Genomic DNA, 21,171 nt, shown 5'->3' with positions numbered 1-21,171 from the left:
AAATAAAAGCTTAAAAAAACAAAACAAAAAATCAAACTGTGATTTATTAGGGGCATAGAAAATAGGTGGGGATTAGGCAAAGACCTTTTCCTTAATAGCTTTGACCTCTTCCCCTTCCCCACACTTTCGGGGGAGTGATACTTCACTTGGCTTTTCTTGCTAGTGCATTTCTCTTCATACCCTGGCATTAGAATGCTGCTTTCCGTGTTTCCCAATGCCATGGTAACAGTGCACGGTAACTGCTTTCCTTGAGGTCAAGGAAAAAGACTTCATATTTTTCTTGCTGTTTGATCTGTTGTTTGTAATTAGCACTTTGATGTATGAATTTAAGGAAAGCTTTCTGAGCCTCTTTGCTCATCTGTAAATGTGCATGATAATACCCAATTCCTTGGTGTGCAAGTGAAGGTGAACTCTGGCAGTGTGTAGAAACAACTGGTATATTTTTTTAAGATTTTATTTATTTATTTATTTATTCATGAGAGATACAGAGAGAGAGAGGCAGAGACATAGGCAGAGGGAGAAGCAGGCTCCTTGTGGGGAGCCCAATGCGGGACTTGATCTCAACACTCAAGATCACACCCTGGGCCGAAGGCAGAGGTTCAGCCGCTGAGCCCCCCGTGCCCCAATAGTAATAGTTAGAATACCTAGTAGAGGTGACACAAGCTTAGATGTTATATAGCGTCTAGTACCCCCGTGTTTCTTTTTTTTTTCCTTAAGATTTATTTATTTATTTTAGAGAGTGAGCACGAGTGCTTGAGTCTGTGAGCAAGGGAGGGGCAGAGGCACAGAGTCTCAAGCCGACTCCCTGCTCAATCTCAGGACGCTGAGATCCTGACCTAAGGGAAATCAAGAGTGGGACGCTTAACTGACTGAAGCCCCCCCCACCCCCGGCACCCCTACTCCTGAATTTCCAATTTTGCCTCTTGGAGTAATAAACAAGTGAGTATCTTCTTCAGTCACCGTCATTCAGGTACTTAAGATCAGATCTTGTGGATGATTTATATGCCTTCAGAATTCATTTGTTATCTTGTTGATTTCGGCCTCCCCCCCCCCCCCCCCCCCCCCCCAGCTCTCTCTGGACCAGCTTACTCAGCGCTGGCACTTTTCATGTTGTGTGTTTTGGTTAGTCTGAGCTGCTGTAACAAACTACCGTAGACTGGATGGCTTACATATTAGCATTTCTCATGGTTCTGGAGGTTGGAGTCCAGGTTCAGGGTGGTGGCGTGGTGGTTCTGCAGTGAGGGCCTGGTTTCTGGTTTACGGGGCCGTCCTTTGCTGTCTTTACACAGGGGAAAGATAGCTCCTTGGCTTTCTGTCCCCTTCTTATAAGGGGCACTAATCCCATTCTCGAGAGCTCTACCCTCATGACCTAATTACCTGGCAAAGGCCCGCCTCCAAATACGATTGCATTGGGATTAGAATTTTGGATGCAGATTTTGGGGAGACACAAACACATTGCCCAGTGTTCCTAACGTTGGCCACCTAGCCTGCTGCTCTACTTCCAGTGGTGGGGAGGTTGCTGTTTTGCTGTAGAAACTATTCCATTGTTTGGATTCCTTTAAGTGCTTTGAGGAATGACTTACATTGAGTCAAAATCTGTCTTTGTGGCTGTGGCAGAAAATTTCTGTCCTGCCTGCACTTCACCGTTTCTCATAGACTCCCCTCTCTCCTCCTGTTATTTGCTCTCAACAATATGATAATATTAGCATCATTGGGAGAATTAATCACACTTGTTTTCCACAGGCCAAAGATATATAGAGAAATGAATCTGTAATACATAATTAAAAGAGGAGCTTAATTGACAGTGGGATACTGTATTTGGTTTTTTAATGAGTAGCTTCCATCAGATCATTCTCTATGAAAACAGATTTGAGGTAACAGGCTATTCATTCCTTATTATTTGAATCTGTAAGATTCAATACCTTTCTTTTCTGTTTAATGTGATAAGCATTAAGTCTTTACCTGAACTCTTCATAGTATTTTAGATCTGGGAGGTACCTACACACTGAATTTCCTGTAGACCCTTCTGTGGCAGATACTTATCTTTTCTGCGCTCAGTTTTTTGCTGTGGTAATCAAAGAAGTCAGCAGCTGGGCTCAGCCTACCCTGGCTCACTCCCTGCCATCAGGCTGGGCTTGTGAGTCTGAGGAGCCCTGAGTTCTTCTAGTTTGCCTCTGTAGACTGTTGAAGGCAGCCTGGCTGGCTGATGGGCATCCTGCAGACAGTATCTATGATCCAGAGCCTGGGTGGATGGAGGAGACTGCCCACCGTGGTGAAGTAGTAGCAGGAGCGGTGGCTGCAGCAGGCGAGGCTGTTCTGTTGTAGGACCTTGGCAATGCTTTGCCCTGCTTGGCTCCTGTCTGAGCTTGCATCTGCAATCCTCCTGTACCCAGTGAGCTCCCTGAAACCTTGCCAGTAACAAACGCCTTTTCTGCCTAAACTATCCTGAGACAGTTTCTTGTTTTTTACCAGGAACCTAGACAGTACATTCTTATTTGAGTGTTTTCAAGTTGTGGTATAGGATTTTGGTGTTTAATCATCTCTGCCTAAGCACATCTGAGGTTTGCATGTTGGTTAAGGAATGTACTCCTTAGGGTGTATAATTGCTATTTATGTGGCAGTTAGGAGTTATATCTTCTCATCCTTAACTGATTTTCAGAGTACTCTTCTAAGAAAGATTAATTTGTTTGTTTTTAATTAAGTTCTATGCCCAGCATGGGGCTTGGAACCCTATGAGTCTTTTGCTATACTGACCAAGCCCCAGGTTCCCCAGAAAGATTTATATTTTGACCCTTTCAAAGCAGATACTGATAGAGTAGGCAGTCAGACATGACCTGGAGATATAAGTGGTGATACATAGGTGACACGTCAGAAGCCTGAGGGTACAACATCCTGACTTTGCCTTTTAACTCTTGCCAGCACCCTGAGGCTGACAGAGCAAGAGCCACAGGCACAGAACATGTATATGTACTCTCCTCTTCAGCCTCTGCCCCATGGTAACCTGTGGCTTCATTATAATATATTTATGTTATGGTTTTGACCGCCCCCCCCCCCCCCCCCACGCTTATAGGAGAAGATGACTCTGACAGTTATATTTGTGTTTGTTCTGGCAAGTACCTTGTACGGCCAAAAACCTTGCCCTCTCAACCATTAGAAGGAATCCCTTAGATGATTGGAAACAACCTCAGTTGGAGACTGCCCTTGCCGTGACCCATAACCTCTACTGACATGAAAAGATCCCTGACTGGTGCAGCTGCCCACTTCTAGGCCTGCCTGCTCTTCCACTCTTCCACCTTAACACACTGCTCTATGATTGCTACTTTCTTTCTGTCTTTATTTGAGCGTGGATCCTCACATAAATCCTTCATGGGGAATCCAAGACCTGAGACCATTCACACCACACAGACTCTCCCGCTAGTAATAGTACTTCTATTTATTTTACTTTTTTTCTTTTTTTTAAGATTTTGTTTATTTATTTATAGAGACACAGAGAGAGAATGAGAGGCAGAGACACAGGCAGAGGGAGAAACAGGCTCCATGCAGAAAGCCTGACGCGGGACTCGATCCAGGGTCTCCAGGATTACGCCCCAGGCTGCACGCGGAGCCAAACCGCTGCGCCACCGGGGCTGCCCTTTACTTTATTTTTTTAAGTGGACTCCACACTCCATGTGGGGCTTGAACTCATGACCTTGAGATCAATAGTCGGATGCTCTCCTGACTGAGCCAGACAGGTGCCCTGGTAATAGCATTTTTTAAAAGAAGGTGATCAGGTGGTGAAATGCCAGGATATTGAAATTTTGGACGTGGAAAGTGTTACAAAATGGTAGAGCTATGACTGATGTTAGGAAGGTTACAATCTATTATGAACACTGAAGTTTTTACCAAGCTCCATGTAAAGGTTCAAATTGCAAATAAGTTTAAGAAAATAAGGTAAGTTAATTTATCAGTGTTTGGATATATCAGGGTAAATGAGGATTTTTTTCCCCCTCTTTTAGCAAGTTATTTCTTATTTCAAAAACTAGATAGTTAAGAAATAATTAATATTACCTTGCTCACTTGTATACGTTTATGAACAGAAATAAACTTTTTAAATTCTTAAATCTATATGTAATGTGGGCCATTCTATATGGAGACCTATGTCTGTGGTGTCTACAAATCCATAATAATAATCTATTCATTCAGAATATTTATTTCTTATGACTAGGATTTTCAGATACCTAAAGGTCCTTGGGTTACTTTAAATTACACCCATTTTTTGTTAAATCATAGGTAAGTTAACAGGAATTTGGGTCTGTGGAGTATGATAGCCAAGGCTAATATTAATAATGTTAATATTAATGATACTAATACTATAACAATTTGGATATTGAATTTTCTTACAGATGAACACTCTATGAATACCATACCTTGAACAAATGAAGTATAGCGTGACCTCTTTTTTAGAAATGGACCCAAGTAAAAGGCCATAAGTATAAAATAGTTTTTAACAAGACCTAAACATGGATACTTTGTATTTCATTACTGAATTTACCCCCATTAGGAATTTGTATTATTTTCTGGTCATTCTATAAATTCACATTGTACTGTGGATTTCTAAATCTAAATTCAACTATTTTGTTTTCAGGATTTCATTAAGATACTGTGCATTGTGGGGCACTTGAACAAAGAATATTTGTGGGAAAGAGAGTTTTAAAAGACTATGAGTATGATGTAACTTTACTTAGTACCTTAAAACTGTTACTAAAATGGATCCCAGTAAAAGAAGGCATACTGAACATTAGCTTCCCCCTGCCACCTGACATGTTTATTAAATAAGTAAATTTTATATCAAAACATAAAGATTTAAAAGAATGTTGTTCTTTTCAAAGAAGACACTTTAGAAGGCTTTACTCTTATTTTTATGATTTTGCGGTAGCTCAACACAATCCTGGACCTTTTTACTTTGGAATTATATTTATATCCTCCATTGCATTTTGAAAAATTAACATCAGTGGTGGTGGAGTTTTATTTTTTTGTGGGTGAATTTTATTTTTGAGTCAGACTATAACTTTTAAAGTTTGCTCTGTAGGCCAGGTGATAGCAAGCTGGGACATAGTATCTTTTTAGTGAGACATTAAGGTGTGTCTATAAAGAAACCTCCTGTCCTTTCTGATGTGAAAACTGGTTTTGGAAATTACTTCAGAACAGGATTTCTAAATGATTTGCTCAGGATTTCTTGAAATAACAAGTGTGGTTTCCTAAGGAGGCTCTTTGAATGAGGACAATTCATTTAGACATACAAATTCTGTTTTTTTTTTTTTTTTCAAGTTCTGTTTTTAAAAATAAAGTTCAATATACTTTATGTTCTGTCTGTGAAATCTTCCTCAATGTTTGAGTATCCCAATTAGGCAAAATTGGACTTGGGAATAGTTTTTCTGAGTTGGGAAATCTCAGTTATTGGGTAGAAATATAAGATGATTTCAACCAAGGGCAATGGCTACCCTAAAGCAGTGTAAAGTGTTTTAGGTGGATATATGTAGATATTTTTATTTCCCCTCAGGAAAAGGTACAGTGTATTCACCATCTTCTCCAAGGTTCCTGGAACCCCAAAACAATTGAAAACCAAGAGACTCTCCCTTCTCTGGCACTTCAGGAACTGTAGGAGCACGGAGATGCATTCTGTACCCTGTTTCTTTTATAAATCTAGAGCTGTCCCAAGGAGCTGAAATGAATGTCTTCCATGGGTGTAGTTGTTCATTTAGCTCCTCAGAAAGGTTACCAGTTTCATTTTGGTGGTTTATTTATTTATTTATTTATTTATTTTAATTTATTTTTTATTGGTGTTCAATTTACTAACATACAGAATAACACCCAGTGCCCGTCACCCATACACTCCCACCCCCTGCCCTCCTCCCCTTCTACCACCCCTAGTTCGTTTCCCAGAGTTAGCAGTCTTTACGTTCTGTCTCCCTTTCTGATATTTCCCACTCATTTCTTCTCCCTTCCCTTATATTCCCTTTCACTATTATTTATATTCCCCAAATGAATGAGAACATATAATGTTTGTCCTTCTCCGACTGACTTACTTCACTCAGCATAATACCCTCCAGTTCCATCCACGTTGAAGCAAATGGTGGGTATTTGTCATTTCTAATAGCTGAGTAATATTCCATTGTATACATAAACCACATCTTCTTTATCCATTCATCTTTCGTTGGACACCGAGGCTCCTTCCACAGTTTGGCTATCGTGGCCATTGCTGCTATAAACATCGGGGTGCAGGTGTCCCGGCGTTTCATTGCATTTGTATCTTTGGGGTAAATCCCCAACAGTGCAATTGCTGGGTCGTAGGGCAGGTCTATTTTTAACTCTTTGAGGAACCTCCACACAGTTTTCCAGAGTGGCTGCACCAGTTCACATTCCCACCAACAGTGTAAGAGGGTTCCCTTTTCTCCGCATCCTCTCCAACATTTGTTGTTTCCTGCCTTGTTAATTTTCCCCATTCTCACTGGTGTGAGGTGGTATCTCATTGTAGTTTTGATTTGTATTTCCCTGATGGCAAGTGATGCAGAGCATTTTCTCATATGCATGTTGGCCATGTCTATGTCTTCCTCTGTGAGATTTCTGTTCATGTCTTTTGCCCATTTCATGATTGGATTGTTTGTTTCTTTGCTGTTGAGTTTAATAAGTTCTTTATAGATCTTGGAAACTAGCCCTTTATCTGATATGTCATTTGCAAATATCTTCTCCCATTCTGTAGGTTGTCTTTGAGTTTTGTTGACTGTATCCTTTGCTGTGCAAAAGCTTCTTATCTTGATGAAGTCCCAATAGTTCATTTTTGCTTTTGTTTCTTTTGCCTTCGTGGATGTATCTTGCAAGAAGTTACTGTGGCCGAGTTCAAAAAGGGTATTGCCTGTGTTCTTCTCTAGGATTTTGATGGAATCTTGTCTCACATTTAGATCTTTCATCCATTTTGAGTTTATCTTTGTGTATGGTGCAAGAGAGTGGTCTAGTTTCATTCTTCTGCGTGTGGATGTCCAATTTTCCCAGCACCATCTATCGAAGAGACTGTCTTTCTTCCAATGGATAGTATTTCCTCCTTTATCAAATATTAGTTGACCATAAAGTTTAGGGTCCACTTCTGGGTTCTCTATTCTGTTCCATTGATCTATGTGGCAGGTCTATTTTTAACTCTTTGAGGAACCTCCACACAGTTTTCCAGAGTGGCTGCACCAGTTCACATTCCCACCAACAGTGTAAGAGGGTTCCCTTTTCTCCGCATCCTCTCCAACATTTGTTGTTTCCTGCCTTGTTAATTTTCCCCATTCTCACTGGTGTGAGGTGGTATCTCATTGTAGTTTTGATTTGTATTTCCCTGATGGCAAGTGATGCAGAGCATTTTCTCATATGCATGTTGGCCATGTCTATGTCTTCCTCTGTGAGATTTCTGTTCATGTCTTTTGCCCATTTCATGATTGGATTGTTTGTTTCTTTGCTGTTGAGTTTAATAAGTTCTTTATAGATCTTGGAAACTAGCCCTTTATCTGATATGTCATTTGCAAATATCTTCTCCCATTCTGTAGGTTGTCTTTGAGTTTTGTTGACTGTATCCTTTGCTGTGCAAAAGCTTCTTATCTTGATGAAGTCCCAATAGTTCATTTTTGCTTTTGTTTCTTTTGCCTTCGTGGATGTATCTTGCAAGAAGTTACTGTGGCCGAGTTCAAAAAGGGTATTGCCTGTGTTCTTCTCTAGGATTTTGATGGAATCTTGTCTCACATTTAGATCTTTCATCCATTTTGAGTTTATCTTTGTGTATGGTGCAAGAGAGTGGTCTAGTTTCATTCTTCTGCATGTGGATGTCCAATTTTCCCAGCACCATTTATTGAAGAGACTGTCTTTCTTCCAATGGATAGTCTTTCCTCCTTTATCAAATATTAGTTGCCCATAAAGTTCAGGGTCCACTTCTGGATTCTCTATTCTGTTCCACTGATCTATGTGTCTGTTTTTGTGCCAGTACCACATTGTCTTGATGACCACAGCTTTGTAGTACAACCTGAAATCTGGCATTGTGATGCCCCCAGATATGGTTTTCTTTTTTAAAATTCCCCTGGCTATTCGGGGTCTTTTCTGATTCCACACAAATCTTAAAATAATTTGTTCTAACTCTCTGAAGAAAGTCCATGGTATTTTGATAGGGATTGCATTAAACGTATATATTGCCCTGGGTAACATTGACATTTTCACAATATTAATTCTGCCAATCCATGAGCATGGAATATTTTTCCATCTCTTTGTGTCTTCCTCAATTTCTTTCAGAAGTGTTCTATAGTTTTGAGGGTATAGATCCTTTACATCTTTGGTTAGGTTTATTCCTAGGTATCTTATGCTTTTGGGTGCAATTGTAAATGGGATTGACTCCTTAATTTCTCTTTCTTCAGTCTCATTGTTAGTGTATAGAAATGCCACTGACTTCTGGGCATTGATTTTGTATCCTGCCACGCTACCGAATTGCTGTATGAGTTCTAGCAATCTTGGGGTGGAGGCTTTTGGGTTTTCTATGTAGAGTATCATGTCATCGGCGAAGAGGGAGAGTTTGACTTCTTCTTTGCCAATTTGAATGCCTTTAATGTCTTTTTGTTGTCTGATTGCCGAGGCTAGGACTTCCAGTACTATGTTGAACAGCAGTGGTGAGAGTGGACATCCCTGTCTTGTTCCTGATCTTAGGGGAAAGGCTCCTAGTGCTTCCCCATTGAGAATGATATTTGCTGTGGGCTTTTCATAGATGGCTTTTAAGATATTGAGGAATGTTCCCTCTATCCCTACACTCTGAAGAGTTTTGATCAGGAATGGATGCTGTATTTTGTCAAATGCTTTCTCTGCATCCAATGAGAGGATCATATGGTTCTTGGTTTTTCTCTTGCTGATATGATGAATCACATTGATTGTTTTACGGGTGTTGAACCAGCCTTGTGTCCCAGGGATAAATCCTACTTGGTCATGGTGAATAATTTTCTTAATGTACTGTTGGATCCTATTGGCCAGTATCTTGTTGAGAATTTTTGCATCCATGTTCATCAGGGATATTGGTCTGTAATTCTCCTTTTTGGTGGGGTCTTTGTCTGGCTTTGGAATTAAGGTGATGCTGGCTTCATAGAACGAATTTGGAAGTACTCCATCTCTTTCTATCTTTCCACACAGCTTTAGGAGAATAGGTATGGTTTCTTCTTTAAAGGTTTGATAAAATTCCCCTGTGAAGCCATCTGGCCCTGGACTCTTGTGTCTTGGGAGGTTTTTGATGACTGCTTCAATTTCCTCCCTGGTTATTGGCCTGTTCAGATTTTCTATTTCTTCCTGTTCCAGTTTTGGTAGTTTGTGGCTATCCAGGAATGCGTCCATTTCTTCTAGATTGCCTAATTTATTGGCGTATAGCTGTTCATAATATGTTTTTAAAATCGTTTGTATTTCATTGGTGTTGGTAGTGATCTCTCCTTTCTCATTCATGATTTTATTAATTTGAGTCTTCTCTCTCTTCTTTTTAATGAGGCTGGCTAATGGTTTATCTATCTTATTAATTCTTTCAAAGAACCAACTCCTGGTTCTGTTGATCTGTTCCACAGTTCTTCTGGTCTCGATTTCGTTGAGTTCTGCTCGAATCTTTATTAACTCTCCTTCTTCTCTTGGGTGTAGGATCTATTTGCTGTTTTTTCTCTAGCTCCTTTATGTGTAAGGTTAGCTTTTGTATTTGAGTTCTTTCCAGTTTTTGAATGGATGCTTGTATTGCGATGTATTTCCCCCTTAGGACTGCTTTTGCTGCATCCCAAAGATTTTGAACGGTTGTATCTTCATTCTCATTAGTTTCCATGAATCTTTTTAATTCTTCCTTAATTTCCTGGTTGACCCTTTTATCTTTTAGCAAGGATGGTCCTTAACCTCCACTGTGTTTGAAGGTCCTTCCAAACTTCTTGTTGTGATTTAGTTCTAATTTCAAGGCATTATGGTCCGAGAATATGCAGGGGACAATCCCAATCTTTTGGTATCGGTTCAGACCCGATTTGTGACCCAATATGTGGTCTATTCTGGAGAAAGTTCCATGTGCGCTTGAGAAGAATGTGTATTCAGTTGAGTTTGGATGTAAAGTTCTGTAGATATCTGTGAAATCCATCTGGTCCAGTGTATCATTTAAAGCTCTCGTTTCTTTGGAGATGTTGTGCTTAGAAGACCTATCGAGTATAGAAAGAGCTAGATTGAAGTCACCAAGTATAAGTGTATTATTATCTAAGTATTTCTTCACTTTGGTTAATAATTGATTTATATATTTGGCAGCTCCCACATTCGGAGCATATATATTGAGGATTGTTAAGTCCTCTTGTTGAATAGATCCTTTAAGTATGATATAGTAGTCCCTCTTCATCTCTCACTACAGTCTTTGGGGTAAATTTTAGTTTATCTGATATAAGGATGGCTACCCCTGCTTTCTTTTGAGGACCATTCGAATGGTAAATGGTTCTCCAACCTTTTATTTTCAGGCTGTAGGTGTCCTTCTGTCTAAAATGAGTCTCTTGTAGACAGCAAATAGATGGGTCCTGCTTTTTTATCCAGTCTGAAACCCTGCGCCTTTTGATGGGGTCATTAAGCCTGTTCACATTCAGAGTTACTATTGAGAGATATGAGTTTAGTGTCATCATGATATCTATTCAGTCTTTGTTTTTGTGGACTGTTCCACTGAACTTCTTCTTAAAGGGGAATTTTAAGAGTCCCCCTTAAAATTTCTTGCAGAGCTGGTTTGGAGGTCACATATTCTTTTAGTTGCTGCCTGTCTTGGAAGCTCTTTATCTCTCCTTCCATTTTGAATGAGAGCCTTGCTGGATAAAGTATTCTTGGTTGCATGTTCTTCTCATTTAGGACCCTGAATATATCCTGCCAGCTCTTTCTGGCCTGCCAGGTCTCTGTGGAGAGGTCTGCTGTTACCCTAATACTCGTCTCCATAAAAGTCAGGGATTTCTTGTCTCTTGCTGCTTTAAGGATCTTCTCCTTATCTTTGGAATTTGCAAGCTTCACAATTAAATGTCGAGGTGTTGAACGGTTTTTATTGATTTTAGGGGGGGTTCTCTCTATTTCCTGGATCTGAATGCCTGTTTCCCTTCCCAGATTAGGAAAGTTTTCAGCTAGAATTTGTTCAAATACATATTCTGGCCCTCTGTCCCTTTCGGCGCCCTCGGGAACCCCAATTAAACGTAGGTTTTTCTTCCTCAGGCTGTCGTTTATTTCCCTTAATCTATCTTCATGGTCTTTTAATTGTTTGTCTCTTTTTTCCTCAGTTTCCCTCTTTGCTATCAACTTGTCTTCTATGTCACTCACTCGTTCTTCCACCTCGTTAACCCTCGTCGTTAGGACTTCTAGTTTGGATTGCATCTCATTCAATTGATTTTTAATTTCTGCCTGATTAGCTCTAAATTCTGCAGTCATGAAGTCTCTTGAGTCCTTTATACTTTTTTCTAGAGCCACCAGTAGCTGTATAATAGTGCTTCTGAATTGGCTTTCTGACATTGAATTGTAATCCAGATTTTGTAACTCTGTGGGAGAGAGGACTGTTTCTGATTCTTTCTTTTGAGGTGAGGTTTTCCTTCTAGTCATTTTGCTCAGTGCAGAGTGGCCAAATACAAGTTGTATTGGGAAAAAGAGAAAAAGAGAGGAGAGAAAGAAGGAAAGAAAAGAGAAAGAGAAAAAAAAGGGAAGAAAAAAAAACGAAAAAAAAAAGAAGAAAAAGAGAAAGAAAAAGAAAGGAGAAAAAAAGGGGGTGGGGGAAGGAAACAAATCAAAAAGCAAAACAAAACAAAACAAAACAAAACAAAAAAAAAAGAAAAAAAAAGAACCACGGGGGAGTATCTTCTGATTCTGTGTACTTTAAGTCCCTTGGCTTCTCCTGGAAGTTGTCCGTCTAGCTGGTCTTCTGGGGGGAGGGGCCTGTTGTGCTGATTTTCAGGCGTTAGCAGTTGGGGGAGCTGCTGTGCCCCTGCCTGGTGCAGGGCTCAGTGGGGGTTGTTTACCCCGTGAGGCCGCAGGAGGAACAGCCCCAGTGGCGGGGCAGCTCTGGAGCCCTGGATTCAGCTCCGGCAGGAACTCCGTCTGCAGGGCCTGGAGGCTCCGGGGCGGGGCCGCTGATCTGCTCAGCTCGGGGCAGGAGCGTCCTTGCTGTCCTGGGCCCTCCCGGCCTCTGCCTGTCCCAGGGGAGGCGGGATCCTGGGCTGAGTCCCGGCGCCCTGTGCTCCGGAGCCTGCGCTGGTGGATTCGCGCTCCCGGGCCGCGCAGCCCCCTCCGCGGAGCCGCCGCCCGAGCCCCTCCGAGCTGCTCCTGGAACCGCGCAGCCCCCTCCGCACGGAGCCTCTTCCTCTGCCCGAGCCCCTCCGAGCTGCTCCCGGGGCCGCGAAGCCCCCTCCGCGGAGCCGCCGCCCAAGCCCCTCGGAGCTGCTCCGGGTCCCGCCGTGCGCGCTGCAGCCCTTAGGGAGCTCGGCGCACTCTCCTGGGCGCGCAGTTGCTCTGTTACTGCCCCAGGGAACCCGAGGGCATCCCCGCATCCCCGCCCTCCTGGGTCCTGCTCCAACTCCCCGCGGGCCCCTTTCCGCCCGGGAAGGTCGGTGCAGCTCCTGCTCCTCCGGGACGGGGCTCTCCTGTCCTGGGGACCCTCGCCCCGGCCTCAGCCCGGCTCCTCGCGGGGCCCCTCCCCCTTGGAGGCCTTTGTTTCTTTATTTCTTTTTCCCCGTCTTCCTACCTTGATAGAAGCGCGAACTCTTCTCACTGTAGCATTCCAGCTGGTCTCTCTTTAAATCTCAGGCCGAATTCATAGATTTTCAGGATAATTTGAAGGTTTTCTAGGTAGTTTGGTGGAGACAGGTGATTTGGAGACCCTACTCTTCCGCCATCTTGCTCCTCCCCCCCCATTTTGGTGGTTTAGATTTAGATCTTTCACTAGCCTCTTGAACTTCTTGGACATTGGAAGCAATTCCCCTCATAGCGTCTGGGAATATACGAATGGGCCCTCAATACTTAATCCTAGTTCTATGCATTTGGAAGCAAGTGAGTTTTGGCGGAAGCCTGTTTTTGCTCAGTCGTTTGATTTTCCTGGTAACCTGCATGTTACTTTTGTGTGCTTTTTACCTTTGGTTACTAACTTGATCATATGACTCCTGGCAGTTAATGGAGATATATATATATATATCCAGGATTCTATTTATTTGTTTGAAAGAGAGTGAGAAAGCAGGATTGGTGAGGAGAAGCAGAGGGAGAGGGAGAAGCAGGCTACCCGCTGAGCAGGGAGCCTGACTTGGGGCTCAACTTGGGAATTGAAGCCAGCTCCCTGAGGTTGTGACCTGAGCTGAAATCACAGTTGGCTCCTGAGCCACCCAGGAGCCCCATTTACTGCTGGTAATCTTAAGATACCTTTGTAGAAGATTTGAAGTAGAATCCCCTAATAGGTCTTAGAACCTACACGAAAAGGAAGCCAAGTAAAAGACTTTATGGAACAGTGTATTCCCATTTGCCTGGAATAGTTTGGGCCAGGCAAGAAGATTGGAATAAGTTTTTCTCTTAAATCTCAGTTTTGTTTATCAAAACTTCTCAAACATTTCCCTTGAATTACCCCTAAAATACTAAGTAATGTTCCTTCTCCCAACTTTGCTTAAGTGCATGCCCTAAAGCAATATGCTGCCAGAACATAATTTCTTTTATAAAAATGTTATGCTCATTTTGCATTACATTTAAGAATATATTTATTTTAATATACAAATCAGGTTTTAAATGACTGTTTATTCAAACTGAACTCCCAGAAAATGTACCCATTGGTCCTGGGACCTTGTGTACCCCTTGACACACCACTGTGTAACCCTGAGGATTTGAAGATACCCATGTTTGAGGAGCACAGTTGTAGGGTATAATTAGAAGCTAAGAGGTCTGGGGAAGTATACATTTTTAAAAACTACTTTGTCTGACATTGTAGTATAGATTGTAAAAACTTTGTGAGAAGTGGAATGGCAATCCCTTTTGCAAAGTATATAGTAGTTTGAAAATTATGAAGAAAACCTAACAAAATGAAGTTACAAGGTCAGAAGAGAGAGCCTTCATGCCCTACCACTTGTCATTTGTAGAAACAACAGGAGAGAGAGAGAGGTACTTTGCAAGTCCATACTACTCCAACTTTACTTTACTACCCCAACAGGAGAAGGAAGGGTTTTCACCTTGCTCGAAAGGGCCCAGCCAATGAAAAGCCACTATACTTGGAACTCCAAGTTTACTCCCCCAGTAGACTATAATAGCCCCTCTCAACTTCCTCCTTTTCTCTAAAACAGCATTCCTCTCCTTTGTTCTCCAGACTTAGCTATGGTTTTTGCCATAGCGTGGTAGTCTGTGTGTCCTCAATTGCAATTCTCTCCTATACCCAAATAAACCCATTTTTGCTGGCAAAATAACTGGCAGTTTTATATTCAAAGTTAACAGTATATAGCCACCTAATTAAGAAATCCATCTTATCTCAAATAGCCCAGTGCATTCCACCCTTTAGTGAGAGTCAGGTCAACTGTTTCCTGACTCTGGGACTGTGTGCCACCTGTAATCCTGGGAAAAGTTATACATCACATTTTTTTTTCCATTTTAAAAAGGCAGATTAAAATACTTGCTGCCTATTCCTCTCATAAGATGTTCTAAAGATTAATGAGATCATGCTAGTAATGTGCCTTAAACTCTGGAAGAAATGGGCAAGGCATGGCTTTTACTCTGCCACTAAGGTCCTATTTATTTGTTTACATGCTGCTTTAAACAATAAAGTCAAGTCCTGTTTTAAGCTGGAGGCCCATCCAGTGGGTGTGTCAAAATGAGTGGTATGCTCATTGTTTTCACATGTTTTAGCTTGCCTTCTGCATGTTTGACTATTGCATGTTGGATTGCATGTTTTTCTGTAGACTTTGCTTACTACATTTTGCAGTTTCAAGTCTGTTTGTGGGACTTGGCTTTGTTACTAACTCTAGGCTGTTATTTTTAAAAGCATATAATTTAAATTTTGTGTACTATTTGAGTAATAAATTGTCGTTCTGGCAACCTGATGTGCATTCTCACCAGGGGATATGATGCAGGCCAAGGAGGGGGGCTGATGAGAGGGGAGAGAACAAAGCCTTGCCAGCAAAGCAAAGTGGTCTTTTTGTGAATGGCCCAGTAGGGATGATGATTCCTGAGGGGCATAGCCTTCTCTCTCTGGGTAGATCTTCCCAGGTTTCATTTGGAGAAACCTCTTGGGCTTGGCAGGATGTGCTCATAAATCTTTATGTAGCCAAAACCTGACTAGTATAATAACTGCATTTAAAAGTCAGATGCCAGAGTGTTCAGAAAGGCATTATTTCTGAATTATCAATGAATGAAGCTACTGTAATAGAAGACAGTAACGTTTAAAATAATGTTGATATTCAGGATGGCAGAATTGGGGGAGTTGGGAATGAGATGAGAGAAATACAATTTTAAACATAAGATTCCACTAAAGTATAATGCTTAATTGTTAGTGATTTTAAGCAATGAGTTAGGCATATTTAAAAATAGCTTTTTAACATGAACGAACCTTTTTGTGAGTTGAACTTCAGTGAAGAATAAGTTGGTCATGCAAATTGTTGTTAGTGGTCTGTTTTAAACATTTTAGGGCTGAGATTAAAAAACATTTTTAGGCTCTAAAAGCAAAAAGTCTGACCTACAAGCAACATTAATTATAATAATAATCCATTGTATATAGCTCAGTGAAAATGTGTCACTTTCTTTATAATGTTATAATGTTTTCTTTATAATGTTTTCTTTGAGTTTCAAAATATGCAAAAGGAGTGGGTTAGATGTAAAAATGGAGACCTGTGAGTTGAGTGAATTGAGAATAGTTGTAGACACAGGAATCATTTGTGCCCCTGTGGGTAAAAACAGCCACTCTGCATGCCAACAGCTTTGGAAATCAAGGGGGACCTTGCAAAGAGAGAAGTGAAGGTAGTGGTTGCTCATGAATTAGCATTGTAAGGAGGAAATCATTGCTTGTGATATGAATTGGTTCTGAGGCAACAGAATCCTTGAAAAAAGAAAGTAAGTATCTCCAGGGTTTTAGGGAGTAAAACAATATTTTTGTGAAGTGTAACAAAGAGATATTGATTGGAATTAGAAATAAATATTTCTTAGAACTTAATTGAGCTATTTCGCCTGTAAATATAGGCAAATACAAGTGGAAACTATGCATATATATATATATATATATATATATATATACTGCCTTCTTAACGAGGTATTATATTTTTGATAGAAAGTACTGAAATGTTTAAATTCATTAGTTTTCATGACTCTTCTTTCCTCTGTATATGAAGAAGGCCTACCTATTGTGGCTACATTACTGAAAGCAGCGCCATGATTCACAGAGAAGTAGTAAGCAGATCATACAAGTATGGAATACACAGGAAGAATGGACCCATCCGATGAGGCCAACTTGATAGCTCCTACTGTTTCCAGTGACATATTTGCTTCATGTTGCAATAATATGGCCTTTATATTGTAGCTAGAAGCAAAGCCTTAAAATATTTGCTGTTTTATTAAATTTGTAGTACTGTTAATTATTTATACCTGAAACATTGCTACTGACCATTCATTTCCACTCCCTGCCCATTTCTTATTTACTCCTGGCAGTGTTGTGTAGTAGAAATTGCTCGGGCAAGGTAAATGTAAAGAACTAATCATTGGTTCTAGTCTTTAACTATTTTGTTGGTCTCTACTCACCCTCCTGAGTAATTTTGAAAAAGAATTTATTTTGTTTATGCTTTGCATTTCAGTTGTTGCTAGTTGAGTATGTATAAAATAGGAAAAGAAAACCCCTGAGGTTCATAAACTGAGAATCCATAGCACGCAGAAAACTTTGAGAACCTGGTATATGCATAAGAAAAGTTTTGAAGGAATTTTTTAGTTTTAGAAGCAGAAGTTAAGGAAGTCAAGTTCTTTGTGGGTTGTAATGTATGGGAGTATTATGGTCTAAGCAGAAATCTTCTAAAGATCTTGGTTCTGTGGATGGCTTGATATGACCTTTAACCCTGTGTGTCTTTTTTGAGATACAATTGATTATGGAACCTAGATCTCAAGTGCTTGTAATGATTAAGGTGATACAATATATGAAGTTGTATACCTAGGCACTCCTGGCTCATAGTTTGTAATCATACATACCTTTTTAAAAAAAAATTAAAAAAAAATTTTTTATTAGACAGTAAGAACTATCTAGGCTAGTCAGTTCTTTGACATTTGGAGGTATTCAAAGTTCAGTAGGCTGTGGAAGGATTCAAGCATAAACTTGGTAGTCAAACTGAAATAACTCCACGTCCCATCTAAGAATTATCCTTTTACCCAGTTAAAAAAAGACATCTTAATTGCATATTACATTAGCAATATGGTTTGCCATTTTTTTCCAAAACAACTTTTTTTTGTCCCACAAAAAAAAAATCCCTTTGCTGCATGTCTTTATTGTTAAATCTTGCCAACTTTATTTTACTATTATTATTATTTTTTTTATCTTGCCAACTTTAAAGCCAACCAAAGACATAAGTTTTTTAATGTTGGGGAAAGTGTTGAAGGAAATTCCTGATAGGCACAACAAGGTTTTAAGAATCATGGTTGACCTGTCTTCATTTTAAGACTAATACAAAATCTTTGCAGAATGAAAGCCAGTGTTGTAGATTTTACAAAGTTTGATGAGGAAAGTAGGTAATGTCTGTTATGTGCTTGAAGGAATGAGCTCTGGGCAGTGGTGGAAGCACATTCATTGTTGACTAGGACTTAGGAATATTTTTGTCAGATACCTGATTTGATGGGCTGTACCTTAATGTCAATTTAAAAAAAATTTTTTTTAAAATTTTTATTTATTTATGATAGTCACAGAGAGAGAGAGAGAGAGGCAGAGACACAGGCAGAGGGAGAAGCAGGCTCCATGCACCGGGAGCCTGACGTGGGATTCGATCCCGGGTCTCCAGGATCGCGCCCTGGGCCAAAGGCAGGCGCTAAACCACTGCGCCACCCAGGGATCCCCCTTAATGACAATTTTAAAGACCTATTAGAGGAATATTTATATCTACAAATAGCTTCTGTGTATATTTATTTTTTATGACTCTTATTTTTTGTTTTCTGTTGCCTTTAGATAGCGTAAATTGTAGCAACATGTTCTGTTACTATGTTCTGTATTACTGTCCCATTGTGTTGACAGCTGTGTAGACTATCGAGTACTGAGATGACTAACTAAAAAAGACAGTATTCTTTCTACTACTGTTTCATTAACAATGCTTATGCTTAGAGTTTCTCCTGTGTATTTAGCTAAAATTTCTCTGTTGATGAATTTCATCATTTTTCAGTGGAGTTGTAAAATGTCTAATTGCTATACTCTCTTTAACTTCTGGTCTTTGAGAGTATGATTACTCCTCAGAATTTTTTTTATATTTGTCCTAAGCTTTTTTACTCTTTGCAGAAGTCTCATTTTTCAGGTCCTTAAATCATCTTCCTTATTCTTTTCAGTTAAGCTTGGAACTCTAATAAGGCTCTAATTGGGATCTGTTGGTTGTACGTAGAGTATAAAAATGACTTAGTTACCACCTCCAATTTTTGGCAACTCTGTTATGTGAGTATCAGCTAATGATCTACTGTGACCCTTAGTATATTTATGCATTTCCTAATTTGTTTTCATGAATTGTTTTGTTCAGTTCTGTGTTTGACAGGTTTCCATTATTGAATAATTTCTGATTTATTACTCTGACATTCTAAGAAGCCTTTTCCAAATTACCTCTAAAGAGCTGTAGTTCTCTCTTTTGCTTCTCTCTTGCCTATTATCTTCATGGCTTTTGCTTCTTTGTATTCTAACCGGGCATGTCATTGACTATGAGTCTTTAGAGAATACCACTTGATCATGTTTCCCCTTTATTTAGCATTCTTTAACTATCAAACACTCCAGTCCACATTCTGGCGTAAATAATTTTTCAGAATTAGTGGATGCTTGACTATCGTTTTGTTAGGGCATGCAGCTAAGTGATGAGAAGTCAGACAGGGGACTTCTTGTCTATTTTATCTTGTAGACTGCTCATCAGTATAACAGATATTATTGTAAATGAAAAGAGTAGCACAGTATTAAGTGCTATAGGAATTCCAAAGGAAAGGATAACATGATAAATGATGTCTGGGATGGGATAGTTTTCAGGTCAGGGATGGGATTTGTACTGTGCCTTGAAGAAAGGGTTGAGTATTAGTGAGACAGTCTACCTTTACCTGGCCTCATGTTTCTAGTCAAAGGGACTGCCATGGAAAGAGGAGAGACTTAATGATTGGTGAGTTGGGGAGAACAAAGATTCTCAATGCAGCACCTGCTGGGCATCTGTTCAGAGTCAGCCACATTTGGCTTTTTCTGCCTTAAAAGACCTGACCCTGCTGGGATGGCTTGGAGTTGTCTAGCTGTGCCAATGACTAGCTAGAGAAGTCTGGCTAATTCTTATCATAGATCTATAGCCATTTTCTTTAGCCAGTTTTATCAATAACAAAGATGATATCTTGACTAATCTTGACTTATTTCTCTCTTGATTGGTTGTGAGCTTGGAGAGAGGGTGGAAGGACAAGGTTGGTGGAGGCATAAGGCATTAAAATACTGAGGTGATGAGTAGTGTTGGTTAGTGAGAGGTAAAAATTGAAAGTGGAGATAGAGCCAGACTTTGCAGGGCTGCAGAGCATGGACTTTAATTTGTAGGCTGAGGACACTTACAAATTTTTGAACTCTAGAGTGTATAGAGTCTTGTTTTGGTAATGTAAATCTGATAGTGCTATAGAATGGATTCCTATTTTTATACTTTTTTTTTTTTTTAAACCTTCAGTTGGATTCATGGAACTTCTGGCTTTGGAAGTTATGATGTAAGATATTATAAGTATGCTGAAAGCATATGTAGTATATTTTAAAGTCATTCTCCAAAAAGAGTTTAAGGCCCATCATTAAACATCTTTGTATTGCTTGCTTATTGGACATGTAGGAAGAATTTCACCAATTACTCTGGATCGTCTTGTAATGCCTTTGCCAGTTTATGGAACTTCTCTTCTATACATAGTTTGCTAAGGATCCTTTTTAAAATAATAAATTGATGTTGAATTTTATCAGATATTTTTCTACATGTATTCTGATGATCAGATAGATTTTTTTTCCCTTTTATTTGTCAGTATGGTAGATTACATTAATGGAGTTCTAAAATTAAAACAGTTTTGCTTTCTTGGAATAAAGCCAAGTTGATTGTAATGGATTACTTTTTTTTTAAATATTGTTGAATTCACTTTGCTAATTTCTTGTTTAGGATTTTTACATTTAGTTTTGTGAGATTGACCTGCAGTTTTTGTTTGCAGGAAAATGTGTAAAATGTAACTCCTTGAAATTTCAGAAGGAATCCATGCATTGAGGGACCTTAAAAAAAAAACCCAAAAAACAAGTCCCAAATTGGAAATAATAATACATGATGTATGATTAAAAACTAATTAATTAATTGATACAAAAAGGAAGGAACTCTATAAAGAAAGTCTTCCTCTCATCTCAGAAACCCATGTCTCCTGGCCATCTGTTACCAGACTCTGTATGTGTATGTGTGTGTGTGTGTGTGGTGTGTATACCCATACATCCCTCCCATAAATGGTTGCATATTCTACACAGTTTTCTACTTCACTATTTTTATTTAATAATGTACCTTAGAGATACCTTTAGAGTAGCACATAAAGTCTTCCTTATTCTTAAATCTTTTTTGTATTTCATTATAGAATAGGTCATTAGATCCCTATTGATAGACATGTAAATTATTTGGCTTGTTGGTTTTTTGTAGACTAAATTCCTACAATTGGAGTTGCTAAAGGGGTGTGTACATTTTAGATTTTGACAGAAATAGCCAAATTCTCTTCCAAATTGGTTACAACTCTTCACACTCCCAACAGTGTATGAGCATGCCATGGCAAATGTCCGAGAGATCCTGACTACTACAGCACAGGTCACTGGGTTTCTTTGTCATGCCAGTTGCACCCACTCTTCATCCCACCAATAAGTGTATTCATTATTAACTTGATGATCTTGGTGATCTCATAAGCTTTTAGCAAGCAGTGATTTCCTGATTAAGAGCCTTTAGGGAGCCTTGGAAATGGCTA

General features: G+C 39.7%; 1 protein-coding gene across 4 annotated transcripts in view; it reads left to right on the top strand.

Annotated features, from left to right (window-relative positions):
* The window catches only part of PSD3 (pleckstrin and Sec7 domain containing 3), a 594,054-nt gene that overhangs the window by 109,898 nt on the left and 462,985 nt on the right, over positions 1 to 21,171 (top strand). The window lies entirely within an intron of this gene.

Source organism: Canis lupus, chromosome 16 (assembly GCF_011100685.1).
Source record: "Canis lupus familiaris isolate Mischka breed German Shepherd chromosome 16, alternate assembly UU_Cfam_GSD_1.0, whole genome shotgun sequence".
Taxonomy (NCBI): domain Eukaryota; kingdom Metazoa; phylum Chordata; class Mammalia; order Carnivora; family Canidae; genus Canis; species Canis lupus.
The sequence above is the reverse complement of the archived record's forward strand: the minus strand, read 5'-3'. Positions and strand labels throughout refer to the sequence as shown.